The sequence below is a fragment of the Apium graveolens genome, chromosome 2, assembly GCF_009905375.1.
Source record: "Apium graveolens cultivar Ventura chromosome 2, ASM990537v1, whole genome shotgun sequence".
NCBI lineage: Eukaryota > Viridiplantae > Streptophyta > Magnoliopsida > Apiales > Apiaceae > Apium > Apium graveolens.
In genome coordinates, this window is record NC_133648.1 from 29,060,897 (window position 1) to 29,080,743 (window position 19,847).

A 19,847-nucleotide genomic window follows, 5' to 3' on the forward strand; every position below is an offset into this window, starting at 1 on the left:
TGTCTTGTAATTATGCATGAATGAAATGGAGTCAAGTGCCTGATTGCTACCCGACAGATAAATAACAATGAATTCGACGGATGATCAACAACCCGACGGATGATCAATAACTCGACGAATGATCATAAACCCGACGGATAAAGAATTCAAATATCTGTTGACAGTGATAACACAGTCATATGCGTCGAGTGTATGCAAATGGAATGTGGTAGCCTATTCAACTGGGTTTTCGAGAACAAAGAAGCATTGCCATTTCCATGCTATTATGAAGATATTCAAAGATGCTGAAATAGAGTAATGAAGTAGCATTGTATTAGACTTGATAGTTTTTGTTTTATTATCCTGTCTTATTACTTTGTAATCTTGGTGATATATAAACCAAAAAAGCAGAAATAGAATAGGAACTAAGGAACTAAGAAACCAAGAGAGAAACATTTATAAGCTGTATTCTTAGCATTTTTCTCGTTCTTAGTTGTTATCATTTTGTAAGCATGTTAGGTCACACTCACTGTAGAGGGGGTGAATACAGTGTATAATACAATCAAATCGAACTTTAATATCGTAAGTAACAGAAAACAAACTTTATTGAAACAATAAACTCTGTTACAGTATGGAACTGTTACCTCTCAGTGATGAACAAATATCACGAGAGCTGCTAGGGTTACAATAAATAATCTTCTCGAATATGATAACACTTATAGTGTAAACCCTATATCTGTGTTTATATACTACACAGTTACAAGATATTCGCTAATTGATATGGAATATAATTCTGCTTCCTAAAATATATCAATCAGATATCTTTTCTTCCAAGTATTCCATTCTTCACGGAACTCCTTCTTCATACATATCTCTTCTTATGTTTATCTCGATCTTCTTTCCTTTAATCAGCTACTTTCCTTATCTAATCATCCTTCAGCACTTAAGTTCTGATATCCAACTTCTGATGATTATCTCCTGATAATATAAGTACTGATATCCTTAAGTCCTGACTTCCAGTATAAGTACTGATTTCCAGTTAAGTACTGATTTGTCCTGTTAAGTAAGATCTGAAAACTAAACATAAAACATATTAGCCATGACAATATCAAATATATTTAACAATCTCCCCCAACTTGTAAATTAGCATAATATACAAGTTTAACAGATATTTGATGATGTCAAAAACATTAAGTATAAATGTATGAGAATTAGACTAGATAACTACAACTTACAGTCCTTAAAGCTTTACCAATATTTAACTTCTGATAACAACTTCAGTCTGTACAAATATCAGAATTTAAGCAGTTGTAGATCTTTGACTTGGCTTCATTTTCTGATCTCTCTGATGTCAGGAGTTGTTCTGAGATAGTTCTTCTACAAACATCTCTCAGCATATCTAAGTTCATCAATCATTCTCCTTTTGGCATCTTTAAGCTCTGCAGTATCTTCACCAATTTGAAAGATTGCAGCCCTGAGATCATTAATCTTTGCTTTTCTTATATCATGATCCAGTCTGATCAAATAAGCTTTATCAGACTCAAGATTGAATTCCACAGCCCTGTACCCTAAAAAGGTAGTTATAATTTGAGCAGAATTGGGTTTCATTTCAACTATATCACCCTTGTGATCTCTGTACTTTGGAACATATATGTTGTCAGACTTAACAAAAATAAAGCCTTTTCTGTCTCAGAATCTGATCCTTCAAATAGTTTGCAGCAGTTCCTGTCAATCTGTCATCCACTTGAAGTAAGAATAGTACATGCTCCAGTTCTTCAAAATACTTCAATGGAATGGCATTTTGCCTTATATGATAAACCCTACCATCTGTCATGAAGTACAACAAGATGTATTCTTTCAAATAGGTATGGTAAACCATTTGTACAGATTCCAGTTGATTCAATCTCTCAGGAGTTGCTCCAAATCCTGGTTCACTCAAGGAAGTTGGATCATAGGTAGTGTTTTGTATTCTTCTTTTATCAGCACTTCCCAATCCAGTTTTATCTCTTGCTTCCTTTCCAGTAACTACTCTAGCTTCAAAACCACTTGTAGCAGTCTTTAAAGGTTGAGTCTGTTTTGCTTTAGTGAATCCTGGTAGGAGTGTCTTTGGTCTATCTTCTGATATCAAGTTAACTTGAGCTATGTCAGAGGTTACTTGCTTCTTCAAAATATCAGAACTCACAGTTTCTTGACTCTGAACAACTTGAGCCATGTCAGAGGTTGTTTTAAGAACTTTTCTTGAAGTCAGAGCAAGATCATCCTTTTCATCAGTAATTTCTTCATCCTCAGGAGGCACATAGACCTTGATAGGTTCACCAACCTTTTCTTTACCCTTGGATCTTGGATCTATCTGCGGTTGTGATTTAGCCAATGTTGCTTCAGTATTTGTCCTCTCTTTGATCACACTGCCCTTGAGTTTTGGAAGTGGCTTTTTACCAGAAGCTTCAGATTTATATGTGACTTTCTCTGATTTAAGCCTGGCTTCTTCTTCCATTAAACTCTCCAAGTCCATTCCTGGATTTTCCTGAAGAAATAACTGTCTTGACATTTTCTCATCAAGATCTAAAAGTTCATCAGAACTTATTCTTTTACTAGTAGCAGAACTAATTCTTTTCCCAGTATCAGAACTTGTCCTGTGACTTGTGATTTCACCTTTTCTTGATGTGAATCCTCTACCTTGACTATGACCTCTACCCATTCCAGAGCTTCCTTGATCATCTTTTCCATCATCCTTCCTTTTCAGTGTCTTGCCAGTCTTGCATTTGGACTTAATTACTTTCTCCCCCTTTTTGGCATCAGCAGTTAATAGGAGAGAGACAAGCAATTCCACCAAGGATTGGATTTCAGTAAGTTGAGATTGCTGAGAAGCTTGATTTGTCAAAATATCATTAATCTGAGCTTGTTGTTTTTCTTGAGTCTTCTCAATATCAGCAATCCTGTCAAAGGTAGGTTGGAAGAACCTTTTTTTGTCAAGTTTCCAAACTTCTCCTTGCTTAATAAATTCTTCCTGAATCTTGTGTAGCTCTGCATGAGTAGTTGAATGAAGACCTTGTAGATGTTTAGTACTCAATGCAGTGACTCTAAGCTGGGTTTTGAAATCATCAGAATTTAACATTTCATCAGCTTTAGTCAAGTGCTCAGCAAGATGAATCTCATTTGGAATACAGGAAACTTAGTTCCATTCCTTAGTCCACTCCTGTCCTGCAGGAGTTTCACTCCAAGGCACTGGTGCTTCTCTGGTAACAAACTTCTTAACCAGTTCAGACTTAAGAATAGTCTGTTGAGGAGCATGTCCTGAAGGACCTGCTTCATCAGCATCTGCAGTTGGAGCAACATCACCAGTATCTCCTGTATTTGCAGCATCAGAACTTACAAAATCAGTATCCTCTGATAAAACAACAGTGTGAGTAGCAATGGAGGCTTCAGCATCCTCGAATTGTTGATCTGGTTCTAAGTTCTGATCAACAGCCATATCCTGATGCTCACCTAAATTCTGATCATCAGCATCTAGATGCAGAGAAGGTGTAGTAGATAGCTCTGAAGTTTGAACAGCATCAGTAACAGGTATTGTTGAAGGATTAGTTGCTGTTGGAGCTTCTAAGAGAATTACTTCAGGCACAACCAAGTTTTGAACATCAATATCAGCACTTGTGCCTGGATCAACAGGAGATACAGATGGTGTGTTGACCTTTTCAGAAGCAGCTTCCCGAGATAGAGTTGATGGAGAAGAGGTGACTTTAGCAAATTCCTTTTCTTGTGAGATCAGAGATTCCTAATCCCCTTCCTTAGCTGCTTCCTTTTCATCATCTGAAACTGGCCTATTTGCCCTCTGTTTCTTGTATCTCTTTGAAGATTTGGATTCCTTGGGAGTTTCAGAAACTGTCATTCTTCTAAGCCTCTTGAGAAGCCTAGATCCCCCAATTCCAGAATCCTTCTGAGAAGTCACTTTCTCAGCTTCTTTTACAAAAGGTTCTGAAGAAGGAACCTGGTCCTCAGTATCAGATTCATCTCTCAAGGCAATCCTTCTTCTCTTTTGAGGTGTTGGAGGAACAGTCTTTGCCCACTTAGGTTTGGAAGATGAAGACTTCACAGTAGATACTGAAGGATGAGGTTCTGATGGTTGAACATCAGGATAAAGTACAGTGTACTTAACAGGGTCATAGGTGATTAATGCTTGTTTGACAGATAAAGGTATTAAGAGGGGTCTTAACACAGCCTTCTTATTATCAGTAGATAATAAATCAGTGAAAGCTCTTTTAGCTAGTCTAAAGGATGGAATTAAATCACCAAAACTTTGGGGCTGATTACAACAGAACCTATGAATAAGCTGACAAAATATGGTAAAATATACAGTATTTCGATCTTCTGTCATCCTATCCCCAATAAAACCTAAGACAACACTTGCATAATCAAAATCAGTGTGATTTATAAGAGCATACCCGATTTGTTGGCTGAATATGGGAATTGCATCAAAATTTGAGCATTTGTTAGCAAAAGCCTTGGTAATGCAGTCAAAGAAGAAACTCCATTCCCTCCTTATGAAAGATCTCTTCAACTTGCCAAGCTTTGCCAATGTTCCCTCATATCCTAGACTGGCCATCATGTTCTGAAGAACCTGTTCGTCAATAGTAGAATAAACACAGTTCTCAGGTAGCTGCAGTGCTTGTCGAACCGTAGACAGAGTCACAACATACTCATTGTTCCCTCGATAAAAAGATAATACTCGGGGACCCTTGAGCACCACCATCATCATATACTCGACTCCTCCAGAACTCCAGTACTTGAACTCCAGAGACTGACTCAGGCTCAGTTAGAGCGTACCCAATATCAGAACTAGTGAGAAAATCCTGAATGAAATGAAGTTCAGAGGGTGCCTCTGATGTGTGAAGTATAGCAGAGAAGTTATTAGGAACAAACTTTGCTCCATTGAAGATTATGTCCTTAGGTGCCATGTGAAATGTTGAGATTTAAGAGCGCCTGATAGGTGTTTGATAAAATGTCTGTATGAACAACCAACGTGAGAAGAAAAAAGAGAGAGTAAAAGCAAGTAGAGAAAAAGTATAAAAGGAAATAAAAGATTAAAAAATCTTCTCGATGTCTTACTTATACTCTTTAAAAAATGTTACCGTTGGACACCTGTCAGACATGCAGTAATAACATATAGTTACTGGGCGTGAGAAAACAGTAATCATTACTTGCCCACTTGCCTTTTTTCAAGGAAAAACCGTTCCACTTACCCAGATATTCCATTAATTAAGGTGAAACAGTTTTAATTCAAAATTAAAACCGTTCCCACTTATTTAATTATTTTTCACTGCAACATTAATATTCTAAAAATAAATCAAGTAAAAATAACCAAGATAAATCAGATGAGTAAGTGCTGATAAAGTAAAATCAGAACTTAAGTTAAAACAAAATTTATATGGTCATCAGAATATGAATCGATATCAGGATTTATCAATGCATTACAAAATAACTTAGAGACAAAATCTTGAAACAAAAACAAATTTTATTAATATATCAAGTGAATACATTCATGAAATTGAAGTTACATCAGAATTTATACAAGATTTCCCTAAGCTGCTAGACCTAACATCAACAGCCTTAGTCCTAGCTCAAGAAGCAGGGCAAGACTGATGATGAAGAAAAACAGGAAGAAGAAAATAAATCATTTCTTCTTCCTACTCTCGACAAACAGAATGGCGAGTCGAATGATTCGCTCTTGCTGGCGGAGAGCTTCCAGCCTTTCCTCCTCCAATCGCTCCAGATGGCGATGGTAGTCCATATAGAAGAACAGGAGGTGGGTGAGTACCTCCTGTGGGACAGAGTCCCATATCTCATCAGGAATGGCAGTAACGTGCCATTCCTGCTGCCAATCGGCACAACTTAGCTCCATATTGAAGTTTTGGTAGTTCAAAAACATGTTGTATCTGACCATGGTGTTTTTGAAGGAAAAAGTATGAAGGTAAGTTGATGTTGAGAGAAAAGATTTGATGAAAAGACTGATGTGAAGTGGTTGCTTATATAGGCAAGAGAATGCCAGGAGACGCAAAGGAATTTAATGTTGACAGATAGAATTTATTCTACCTCGTCTCCCCAGACTTGGAAAAAGAAAAACATTCAGTGGAAAGAGAAAACATGGTTTAATGCGCACAAGAAGCAAGTAAAAGTTGACTGTTCAAGTACGAATACCATTAACCCTAACCATAATGACTATTAATCTTCCACTTCAACATAAATCTAGTTTGAACCGAGACTGTTATTAAATTTTATCCACAGATAAGTCAAGTAAAGAATTAGACTGGAATATCAGAATTTAGACTTATATCAGAACTTAACAGTCATCAGAACATAATTTCTTAACTCGAAAAAGGAATGCCTATCTTAGTAAGTCCTCATACAAGTTCTAAGTTATATTTTTCAGAACTTAATCATCAGAACATGCAACCAGAACTTGTCCTCAGAATTTGTGCAAAGTGACACACTGACTGTTTATCTAAAACAACACAGACCACCACAGTAACTTTCATCATTCTTATGGAGTGATTAGTGTGTGCATTAAGCTAAATTTCAGACAAAGAATAAAGTCTGATTCACTTCAGTACATCTTAGAAATAAGGCATAATTAAAACTTTGCTAAAGAGCTGTCATTATTCTGTAACCTACTGTTGAATGAGTTCATGCTAGAGTCCACCTCAACTATTTTGTGCTCATTTTATGCATCTTTTTGAATTCCATTTTACAGTAGCTTCTCAGTGTAAGTAAGTCACGATTGCTTATCAGAATTTATGCTATTATCAGAGTATTTCTCCAGTAATCATAGAGTGTAAAAAGTCACCAAGAAAATATTTTGCTTTTCTAATGCATATTTGCTTAATACCAGCAATGCACTTGGGTCGTCCCTTCCACATTTTTACTCTAGATCTCAAAGGAGTACCTGATTTTATTCTTTGATCCTTTTGCTTTTTCTTTTTGATCGGAGAGGTTTATCAGCACTTAGTGTATTCAGCAGATTTACTAGTATCAGAACTTAACAGATGAGTAGCATTATTCTAATTTGTGACTTAGTAATAAGATAAACAAAGTAAACTCAACTTAGCTCTATTATCAGAATTTGCTTGTGTCAATAGATTTCCATAGAAATAATTACTTCTTACATGGGATCATTTATTTATTGAAGACTACTAGGTCAGCATCTAGCACAGTTATCCTCATAGGATAGAATGGTTACTTAAACAGACATATCACTTATCAGAGTTTAGAAACATATATCAGACAACAGTCAGTACTTAAACACATTTATCAATTAATCACAGAATACACAAAGAGATTAAATTCTATAAATACTGATCTTAAAGTCTGATAACACAGAACAAGACTAAGCAGATTTAGAGAAAGAATCTGAAATCATTCCAAGTTCATTTACCAATCTTGTAAAAGTGGCTTCACACAATGGTTTTGTGAAGATATCTGCTAGTTGTTGATCTATTGGAACAAAGTGCAATTCCACTGTACCTTCATCCACATGTTCCCTTATGAAGTGGTACCTGATGCTGATGTGCTTTGTCATAGAGTGTTGAACTGGATTACCTGTCATAGCAATAGCACTTTGATTATCACAGTAAATAGGGATTTTGAAATATGTTAACCCATAATCCAGTAGCTGATTCTTCATCCAAAGAATCTGTACACAACAGCTTCCTGCAGCAATATACTCTGCTTCTGCAGTTGATGTAGAAATTGACTTTTGTTTCTTGCTGAACCAAGAAACCAATCTGCCTCCAAGAAATTGGCAGCTTCCACTTGTGCTTTTCCTGTCAATTTTGCAACCTGCAAAATCTGCATCTAAGTAACCTATTAGTTTAAAATCTGATTCTCTAGGATACCACAATCCCAGATCAGCTGTTCCTTTAAGATACTTAAAAATTCTTTTCACAGCTGATAAGTGAGGTTCTCTTGGATCTGCTTGAAATCTTGCACAAAAATAGGTAGCATACATAATATCAGGTCTACTAGCAGTTAGATAGAGTAGAGAGCCAATCATACCTCTGTAATCAGTAATATCTACTGATTTACCAGTATCCTTATCCAGTTTTGTTGCAGTGGCCATGGGAGTGGATGCACTTGAACAATCTTGCATTCCAAATTTCTTCAGCAAGTTTCTGGTGTACTTAGTTTGACAAATAAAAGTGCCTTCTTCATTCTGCTTGACTTGAAGGCCCAGAAAATAGCTAAGTTCCCCCATCATACTCATCTGATACCTTGACTGCATCAGTTTGGTAAACTTCTTGCAAAGTCTGTCATTTGTAGACCCAAAAATGATATCATCAACATAAATCTGGACCAGAAGTAAGTCCTTTCCATGGTTGAGGTAGAACAGTGTTTTGTCTATTGTTCCTCTGTTGAATCCACTGTCCAGAAGAAACTGAGCTAAAGTCTCATACCATGCTCTAGGAGCTTGCTTAAGTCCATAAAGTGCTTTATCAAGCCAGTAGACATAATCTGGATGTTTGGAGTCTACAAAGCCTGGAGGTTGTTCAACATATACTTCCTCCTCCCATTCTCCATTGAGAAAAGCAGTTTTCACATCCATTTGAAAGACAGTAAACTTTTTGTGAGCAGCATAAGCCAAAAATATCCTTATGGCTTCTAACCTAGCAACTGGTGCAAATGTTTCATCATAATCAATTCCCTCCTGCTGAGAATATCCTTTTGCAACCAGTCTTGCCTTATTCCTTGTAATTATGCCATCACTGTCAGTTTTGTTTCTGAATACCCACTTTGTACTAACAACAGATCTATTCTTTGGTCTTGGCACTAGGGTCCAGACTTTGTTTCATTCAAATTCATTTAACTCTTCCTGCATTGCTTGCACCCAATCAGCATCTTGAAGAGCTTCTTCCACTTTCTTTGGCTCAGTCTGAGAGAGAAACGAATTGTAAAAACATTCATTTGAAGTACCTGTTCTAGTTCTGACACCTGCATCAGGATTTCCAATTATCAAATCAGATGTATGTGATTTTGTCCACTTCCTTGCAGATGGAAGGTTTTCTTTAGAACTGGATGCTCCCCCATGTTCCATACTGTCTTCATTTTCATTTTCTGATGCTCCCCCTGAAACTATGCTCTCTGAGTTGAATTCTTCAGAATTTAGATTTTCAGCACTATCAGAACTTGGCTTATCAGAACTTGACGAATCAGAACTTGAAGAGCCAGATGTATGTTCTGATGTTTCTTGAGATGTGGTAAGCTCTTGAGTATGCTCCCCTTGTATAGGTGCATTTTCCTTTGGCGTAGTCACCACAGTTTCAATAACATCAGAGTTTAATCCATCAGAGTTTACAGTATCAGGACTTAGACTGTCAGGATTTTCAATATCAGAATTTGAGTCTTCATTTTCAAATCTCAGCTGGTCATGGTCAATAAAATCTTCAAGACCAGTAATCTTCTTGTCATCAAAAGAGACATTGATAGATTCTATGACCACTTTTGTTCTCAAATTATAGACTCTGAAGGCTTTTGTGGAAAGTGGATATCCAACAAAGATTTCTTCATTAGCTTTTAGATCAAACTATGATAGCTGTTCAGGATGAGTCTTGAGAACAAAACACTTGCATCCAAATACATGAAAGTACTTCAGATTTGGCTTCTTTTTCTTCACCATCTCATATGGTGTTTTTCCATGCTTGTTAATGAGTGTTGCATTTTGAGTAAAACAAGCAGTCTACACAGCTTCAGCCCAGAAATAGGTTGGAAGCTTTGCTTCTTCAAGCATTGTACATGCAGCTTCAATGAGAGTTCTATTCTTCCTTTCAACAACTCCATTTTGCTGTGGAGTTCCAGGAGCAGAAAATTCCTGCTTAATTCCATGGTTTTTGCAGAACTCTTTCACTATCAAATTCTTGAACTCAGTGCCATTATCACTCCTTAAGATTTTCATAGAATCTTTGACCAATTTATCCAGATGTTTGACATGATCAATCAAGATAGATGCAGTTTCATTTTTTGTGTGCAAGAAATACACCCATGTGTATCTAGTGAACTCATCCACTATGACCAATGCATATTTCTTCTTTGCAATAGACATGACATTTACTGGACCAAATAGATCAACATGTAGTAGATGATAAAGCTCAAGAATTGATGATTCAGTTTTGCTCTTGAATGTAGATTTTCTTTGTTTGGCCTTCTGACAAGAATCACAAAGACCATCAGGAGCAAATACTGACTTTGGCAGTCCTCTCACAAAATCCTTTTTGACCAGTTCATTTATATTGTTGAAATTTAAATGAGAGAGTTTCTTGTGCCAATTCCAGCTTTCTTCAATTGATGCTCTACTTATCAGACAGATTGCAGAACCATCAGTACTTGTTGAAAGCTTAGCTTCATAAATGTTACCACGCCTGTATCCTTTCAGAACAACTTTGCCTTTAGATTTACTCACAATTTCACAGTGTTCTTCAAAGAAATCAACATGATAACCTCTGTCACAGATTTGACTTATACTTAGCAGATTGTGTTTAAGTCCTGAGATACTTCTTTAATGATGACATTTCCAAGATTGATATTGCCATATCCCAATGTTTTTCCAATGTTGCCATCTCCATAAGAAACACTTGGGTCAGCTTTCTCCACAAAGTCTGATAGCAGGGCCTTATTTCCAGTCATATGTCCTGAACATCCACTGTCCAGAACTAGAATATTTTTCATGTTGCCCTGCAATCACAAAGACCACTAATTATTAGTTTTAAGGACCCAGACTTGCTTGGATCCTTTGGCCTTATTAAGTTTGTTAACATTTGCATCGGATTTAGCATCAGAGTTTATGTTAACATTTTTCTTATCAGAACTTACATTATCAGACTTTGAATCAGAATTTACACTAGAAGGAACAATGGAAACTTTCTTCAAAGAAGGTTTTAATTGATAATAATCATAGTACAAACTATGATATTCCTTACAAGTATAAATGGAATGCCATAAACTACCACAATAAAAACAAGGATTTTGTGGTTTATATCTAACAGACTGACTCTTAACTCCTGATTTTGAAGGTAAGGAGTTAATGTTTTTATTCTTCCTGCAAAAAGAAGCCAGATGGTTAGAACTTCCACAGTTATGACATGTTTTCCTAGGAGCATCAGGAACAGGTTTATAATCATTGGTTTTATTCACACCTTCCTTTCCATTCCTATTTTTCCTAGGTGATTTTACCTTGTTTGCATTCTTAACATCTTTCAGCTTATGCTTAAGCTGCTTCTTAGTCATTGAGCCTATGTTTATTTCAACTGTCTTTTCCTGTTTTAGTTTGTCAGAAGTTAATTCCTCTTTAACTTCTGATTTCTCATTATCAGACTTTACAGTTACAAACTTAACAGGTTTTAACTTTGGCTTTTGCTTAATAACAGGCTTAATTTCTTCAGTTCCTTTATCATTCTTATCCTCTCCATAACCTAAGCCCTCTTTCCAATTTTCACTACTTAGCAAATTTTGAGTTGTTCTGCCAGAGTTAGTCCAAGTCCTGATTATCTCTCTTTCCTTTTCTAACTCAGTTTTTAGAGATTCATTCATTTTTAGCACTTCATCCCTAACATAAAAAGCATCATCTCTATCCTTCTGAGTTTGATGGAATATAACTAACTCTTTTTCTAAGAAATCATTTCTTTTCTTAAAAGCAAGATTTTCAGAAGTTAATCTTTCACATGTTAAGGTTTGATCTCTATAACTAACAAACATAGTTTTAAGATATCTTCTCAACTCATTAATATCATCAGTATAAAAAGCATAAGTAGTCTGAGGTACCTTTGTTTCAGCAGCTTCAAAACTGCTCTCAGCACTTTCTTTATCAGCATTTGCCATCAAAGCATAGTTCTCCTCACTTTCAGAGTCTGAGGTGTCTGTCCAGCTTTTCTGCTTTGTGACAAGAGCCTTGCCTTTGTCACCCTTCACTTTCTTGCAGTCAGGAGATATGTGACATTTCTCACCACAGTTATAGCATTTAACATTGGTATAATCTCCTCTGTCAGACTTTCCTCCTCTGCCTTCAGATCTTCTGAAATTCTTCTTATCAGAACTTGTGCCTTTCCTGGAAAACTTCTTTCCCTTCCTGAACTTTCTGTATGCAATCTTTGTGATTCCTTTCACCATAAGAGCACACAGCTTCATCATCTCCTCATCAGCATCAGTCTCAGGCAAGCTTTCAGAATTTGAGTCATCATCAGTTTCAGAACTTGATGACTCAGTATCAGACTTTGTAAAAAGAGCTTTACCCTTGTCTTTCCTTGAGGAAGCTGCTATGGGGGATTCTTCTTCAGCCTTAAGATCAACTGTTCTTGACTTTCCTCCTTTCCTCTTGCTTCTTTGTTCCATCTCAAGTTCATGAGTCTTGAGCATTCCATAGATTTCATCAAGACTGTAGTTGTCTCTTATTGTTGTTGCCTTCAAATCCCAACATCCAGGAAGAGCTAACAGGAATTTAAGGTTTGTATCTTCAAGATCATACTCCTTATTAACCAGTGACAGATCATTCAAGAGTTTGACAAATCTATCATATAAATCAGTCAATGATTCATTAGCCTTTGAATCAAAGTGTTTATACTCTTGAGTGAGTATTGTCTTCCTGTTCTTTTTAATTGTGTCGGTTCCCTGACACCTTGTTTCCAGAGCATACCATATCTCCTTAGCAGTCTTGCAGTTAATTACCCTATTTGACATTACATTATCAATGGCACTATGCAGTAAGTGTCGTACCTTAGCATCCTTAGCAATTGATGCGATATCTTCAGCATTATAATCACTCTTTTCCTTTGGTACGGTTTTTGTTGCTTCACCTGCAACTGCAACAGCGAGCTTGGTTGGTTTGTGAGGCCCTTCCTTGATTCTATCAAGATATTATGGATCTGTAGCTTCCAGAAACATGGTCATCCTCACCTTCCATATAGCATATTCAGATGGTCTCAGTATGGGAACTCTGATGGTTTCATACCGACTTTGAATTTGTGTCTTTGGAGGTTCTTCAGTTTTGGTAGGCTTAGTTGGAGTTATTGTGTCAGACATGATTGTGTTTGGATCTTTAACTGTATGTGTGTTAACAGATAGGCTCTGATACCACTTGTTAGGTCACACTCACTGTAGAGGGGTGAATACAGTGTATAATACAATCAAATCGAACTTTAATATCGTAAGTAACAGAAAACAAACTTTATTGAAACAATAAACTCTGTTACAGTATGGAACTATTACCTCTCAGTGATGAACAAATATCACGAGAGCTGCTAGGGTTACAATAAATAATCTTCTCGAATATGATAACACTTATAGTGTAAACCCTATGTCTGTGTTTATATACTACACAATTACAAGATATTCGCTAATTGATATGGAATATAATTCTGCTTCCTAAAATATATCAATCAGATATCTTTTCTTTCAAGTATTCCATTCTTCACGAAACTCCTTCTTCATGCATATCTCTTCTTATGTTTATCTCGATCTTCTTTCCTTTAATCAGCTACTTTCCTTATCTAATCGTCCTTCAACACTTAAGTTCTGATATCCAACTTCTGATGATTATCTCCTGATAATATAAGTACTGATATCCTTAAGTCCTGACTTCCAGTATAAGTACTGATTCCCAGTTAAGTACTGATTTGTCCTGTTAAGTAAGATCTGAAAACTAAACATAAAACATATTAGTCATGACATTATCAAATATATCTAACAAAGCAGCTTTGAGCTTTTTCGCACACTGAGTTCTCTCGATATATATTATATATCTCTGGTGGAATCATTCAAATCCACCAGAAAGTTTTTAAAGACTATTGTTTTTAATTACTTGTGTTTTGATTCATTTCAAGTAACTATTCCGCATTCTGCTAATCAATTCACACTTATATATATATTTGAGTTAAAACATTTTTATTAAAGAAAAAGTTTCAAGAATTCCATTCAACCCCCCTTCTGTAATTCTTGTTACTTTGTTAAGGGACTAACATGCTTAAAATCTGTCATCAGTCATGATGTCTACTATAGAACAAATTTATGCAAGAGTCCACCTCAACTGTTTGTGCTCATTTTATTCATCTTTTGAAATTCCTTTTTACAGTGGCTTCTCAGTGTAAGTGAGTCACGATTGTTTATCAGAATTCATGCTGTTATCAAAGTATTTCTCCAGTAATCATAGAGTTTGAAAAGTCACCAAGAATTTTTTTTGCTTTTCTAATGCATATTACTTAATATCAGCAATGCACTTGAATCTTCCCTTCCACATTTTTACTCTAGATCTCAAAGGAGTACCTGACTTTTATTCTTTTCTTTTCTTTTGATAAGTGAGGCTTATCAGCACTTAGTTCATTCTTAAGATTTACTGACATCAGAATTTAACAGATAAGAAACAAGAATCTAGTTTGTGACTTAGTAATAAGATATACAAAGTAAACTTGACTAAGCTCAATATCAGGATCTGCCTGTATTAATGAGTTTCCACATAAACAACTAATTCAAACATGGGATTTCTAGTATGTTAAAGACTACTAGGTCAGCATCTAGCACAGTTATCCTCATTGGATTGAATAGCCACAGAACATTCAAAACACTTATCAGAGTATATAAATCCACATCAGATAACAATCAACATTTAATGAATTTTCAAATTAAGCACATATTACATATATATAATACAATCTGTAAACACTGATCATAAAGTCTGATACATAAGAACAAAAATTAAGCAGATTTAGAGAAATAACCTGAAAATATTCCAAGTTCATTTACCAATCTTATAAAAGTAGCTTCACATAGTGGTTTTGTGAAGATATCTGCTAGTTGTTGATCTGTTGAAATAAAATGCAATTCCACTGTACCTTCATCCACATGTTCCCTTATAAAATGGTACCTAATGCTGATGTGCTTTGTCATTGAGTGTTGAACTGGATTACCTGTCATAGCAATAGCACTTTGATTATCACAGTAAATAGGGATTTTAGAAAATTCTAACCCATAATCCAGTAACTGATTCTTCATCCAAAGAATCTGTGCACAACAGCTTCCTGCAGCAATATATTTTGCTTCTGCAGTTGATGTGGAAATTGACTTTTGTTTCTTGCTAAACCAAGAAACCAATCTGCCTCCAAGAAATTGGCAGCTTCCACTAGTGCTTTTCCTGCCTATTTTGCATCATACAAAATCTGCATCTGAGTAACCAATTTGCTTAAAATCTGATTCCCTAAGATATCACAATCCTAGATCAGCTGTACCCTTAAGGTACTTGAAAATTCTTTTCACAGCTAATAAGTGAGGTTCTCTTGGATCAGCCTGAAATCTTGCACAAAGACAGGTAGCATACATGATATCAGGTCTACTTGCAGTTAGATAGAGTAAGGAGCCAATCATACCTCTGTAGTTAGTAATATCTACTGATTTACCAGTATCCTTATCTAACTTGGTTACAGTGGCCATGGGAGTGGATGCAGTTGAACAATCTTGCATTCCAAATTTCTTCAGTAAATTTCTGGTATACTTGGATTGACAGATAAAAGTGCCTTCTTCAATTTGCTTGACTTGAAGGCCCAGAAAATAGCTCAGTTCTCCCATCATACTCATTTGATATCTTGACTGCATTAGCTTTTCAAACTTCTCACACAGTTTGGAATTAGTAGAACCAAATATGATATCATCAACATATATCTGTACCAAAAGTAAGTCCTTTCCATGGTTGAGGTAGAATAGAGTCTTGTCAATTGTGCCTCTGTGAAATCCACTTTCCAGAAGGAATTGAGCTAAAGTCTCACACCATGCTCTTGGAGCTTGCTTAAGGCCATAAAGTGCTTTGTCAATCCTGTAGACATGATTAGGAAATTTAGGATCTACAAAGCCTGGAGGTTGTTCAACATATACCTCTTCTTCCAATTCTCAATTGAGAAAAGCACCTTTCACATCCATTTGAAAGACTTTAAACTTCTTGTGAGTAGCATAAGCCAAAACGATCCTTATGGCTTCTAATCTAGCAACTAGTGCAAATGTTTCATCATAATCAATACCCTCCTGTTGAGAGTAGCCTTTAGCAACCAGTCTTGCTTTATTCCTTGTAATTATGCCATCACTGTCAGTTTTGTTTCTGAACACCCATTTTGTACCAACAACTAATCTGTTCTTTGGTCTTGGCACTAGGGTCCAGACTTTATTTCTTTCAAATTCATTTAACTCTTCATGCATTGCTTGCACCCAATCAGCATCTTGAAGAGCTTCTTCCACATTCTTTGGTTTAGTCTGAGATAGAAAAGAATGATAGAGACATTCATTTGAAGTTACAGTTCTAGTTCTGACACCTGCTTCAGGATCTCCAATGATTAAATCATGTGTATGTGCTTTAGTCCACTTCCTTGCAGATGGAAGTTGATCTCTAAAACTGGATCCTCCACCATGTTCCATGCTGTCTCCATCAGTATTTTCTAATGATCCCCCTGTAGTTATGCTCTCTGAGACTTCATAATTTGAATTTGATTTTTCAGGAGTTGAAGAATCGGAGCTTCCAGAATTATCAGAATTTGGCTCATCAGAACTAGATGAATCAGAACTTGAAGAGCTAGTGACAGGTTTTGATGCTTCTCGAGAGTCTTGAGATGTGGTAGGTTCTTCAGCTTGCTCCCCCTGGACAGGTGCAAAATCCTTTGGAGTTGTTACCACAGTTTCAACGACATCAGAACTTAATCCATCAGAACTTACAGGATCAGGATTTAAGTCATCAGAATTTCCAGAATCAGAATTTAAATCTTCATTCTCAAATCTCAGCTGATCATGATCATCGAAATCTTCAAGTCCAGTAATCTTCTTATCATCAAAAGAGACATTGATAGATTCCATGACAACTCTTGTTCTTAAATTGTAGACTCTGAAGGCTTTTGTGGAAAGTGGATATCCAACAAAAATTCCTTCATCAGCTTTTAGATCAAATTTTGACAGCTGTTCAGGATGAGTCTTAAGAACAAAACACTTGCAACCAAATACATGAAAGTATTTTAGATTTGGCTTCTTTTTCTTCACCATCTCATATGGTGTTTTTCCATGCTTGTTTATAAGTGTAGCATTTTGTGTAAAACAAGCAGTCTGCACTGCTTCAGCCCAAAAATAGGTTGGTAGCTTTGCTTTATCAAGCATTGTTCGTGCAGCTTCAATGAGAGTCCTGTTCTTTCTTTCTACAAATCCATTTTATTGTGGAGTTCCAGGTACAGAAAATTCTTATTTGATTCCATGATCTTTGCAGAACTCTTCCATGATTGAATTCTTGAACTCAGTGCCATTATCACTCCTTATTATTTTAACAAAATCTTTGATAAATTTATCTAGCTGTTTGACATGATCAGTTAGAGTAGATACTGTTTCAGTCTTCTTGTGCAAGAAATACACCCAAGTGTATCTTGTGAACTCATCCAGTATAACCATAACATATTTCTTCCTTACAATAGACATAACATTTACTGGACCAAATAGATCAAAATTCAGTAGGTGATAAGGCTCAAGAATTGATGACTCAGTTTTGCTCTTGAAAGAAGATTTTCTTTGTTTTGCCTTCTTACATGAATCACAAAGGCCATCAGGAGCAAATACTGTTTTTGGCAGTCCTCTCACAAGATCTTTCTTTACAAGTTCATTTATATTGTTGAAATTTAAATGAGAGAGTTTCTTGTACCAATTCCAGCTTTCTTCAATTGATGCTCTACTCAACAGACAGATTGCAGAACCATCAACACTTGTTGAAAGTCTGGCTTCATAAATGTTACCATGCCTGTATCCTTTCAAGACCACTTTACCTGTAGAATTACTTATAACTTCACAGTGTTCTTCAAAAAAATCCACATGATAACCTCTGTCATAGATTTGACTTATACTCAATAGATTGTGTTGAAGTCCTGAGACAAGAGCTACTATTTCAATGATGACATTCCCAAGATTGATCTTGCCATATCCCAGAGTTTTTCCAAATTGCCATCTCCATAAGAAACTTCTGGGCCAGTTTTCTCCACAAAATCTGATAGCATGGCTTTATTTCCAGTCATATATCCTGAAAACATCCACTGTCCAGAACTAGGATGTTCTTTCTGTTGCCCTGCAATCACAAAGACCACTAATGGTTAGTTTTAAGGACCCAAACTTGCTTGGATCCTTTGGCCTTTTAAAGTTTGTTAACATTTGCAGCGGATTTAACATCAGAGTTTATGCTAACATTTTTCTTATCAGTATTAACAGTATCAGACTTTGCATCATACTTTACACTAGAAGGAATTCAAGCAACTTTCTTCAAAGAAGGTTTTATCTGATAATAATCATAGTACAAACTATGACATTCCTTACAAGTATAAATGGAATGCCATATACTACCACAATGAAAATAAGGATTCTGTGACTTAAACCTAACAGACTGAATATTAACTCTTGACTTAGAAGGTAAGGAGTTTATATTCTTATTCTTCCTGCAAAAAGAAGCCAGATGGTTAGAGTTTCCACATTTATAGCATTTCTTTCTAGGAGCATTAGGAACATGCATATAATTATTGATTTTATTCACACCTTCCTTTCCATTCCTATTTTTCCTAGCTACCTTTACCTTGTTTACACTGGTAATCTCTTTCAGCTTATGTTTAAGCTGCTTTTTTGTCATTAAGCCTATGTTAACTCCAGTTGGTTTATCCTGTTCTAATTTGTCAGAAGTTGACTCTGCTATCACTTCTGTCTCAATATCTTTCATCTTTTCAGAATCAGAGTTTACAGTTTTAGCTACAAATTTAACAGGATTTACCTTTGGCTTAGTAGTCGGTTTAACAATAATTGGCTTAACTTGTTCAGTTCCTTTTTCACTTTTCTCATCTCCATAACCTAAGCCCTCTTTCCAGTTCCCACTACTTAGTATATCCTGAGTTGTTCTTCCAGAGTTAGTCCAAGTCCTGATAATCTCTCTCTCCTTTTCTAACTCAGTTTTTAGAGATTTATTCATTTTTAGCACTTCATCTCTAACGTAGAAAGCATCATCTCTATCCTTCTGAGTTTGATGGAACATAACTAACTCTTTTTCTAAATAATCATTCCTCTTTTTAAAAGCAAGATTTTCAGAAGTTAATCTTTCACATGTTAAAGTTTGATCTCTATAGCTAATAAACATGGTTTTAAGATATAATATCAACTCAGTAATATCATCAGTATGAAAGACATAAGTTGTTTGAGGTACCTTTAACTCAGCAGCATCAAAATTGCTATCAGCATTTGCCATCAAGGCATAGTTCTCCTCATCTTTAGAATCTGAAGTGTCTGTCCAGCTTTTCTTCTTTATGACAAGAGCCTTGCCTTTGTCACTCTTTCCTTTCTTACAGTCAGGAGATATGTTGCCTTTCTCACCACAGTTGTAGCATTTGACATTTGAGTAATCTCCTTTGTCAGACTTTCCTCCTTTGCCTTCAGATTTTCTGAAGCCCTTCTTATCAGAACTCTACCTTTCCTGGAAAACTTCTTTCCCCTTCTGAATTTCTTGTAGGCTATCTTTGTGATACCCTTCACCATAAGAGCACAAAGCTTCATCATCTCTTCATCAGCATCTACTTCAGGTAGACTTTCAGTTTCTGAATTGTCATCATCAGAACTTGATGATTCTGAATCAGACTTTATGATGAGAGCCTTTCCTTTACCTTTCTTTGAGACAGCCACTTTGGGGGATTCCTCCTCAGCATTAAGAGCAATTGTTCTTGACTTTCTCCCATGTCTCTTGCTTCTTTGATCCATCTCAAGTTCATAAGTCTTGAGCATTCCATAAATTTCATCAAGAATAGTTTCATCAAGAGCATAGTTGTCTCTTATAATAGTAGCTTTCAAATCCCAACTTT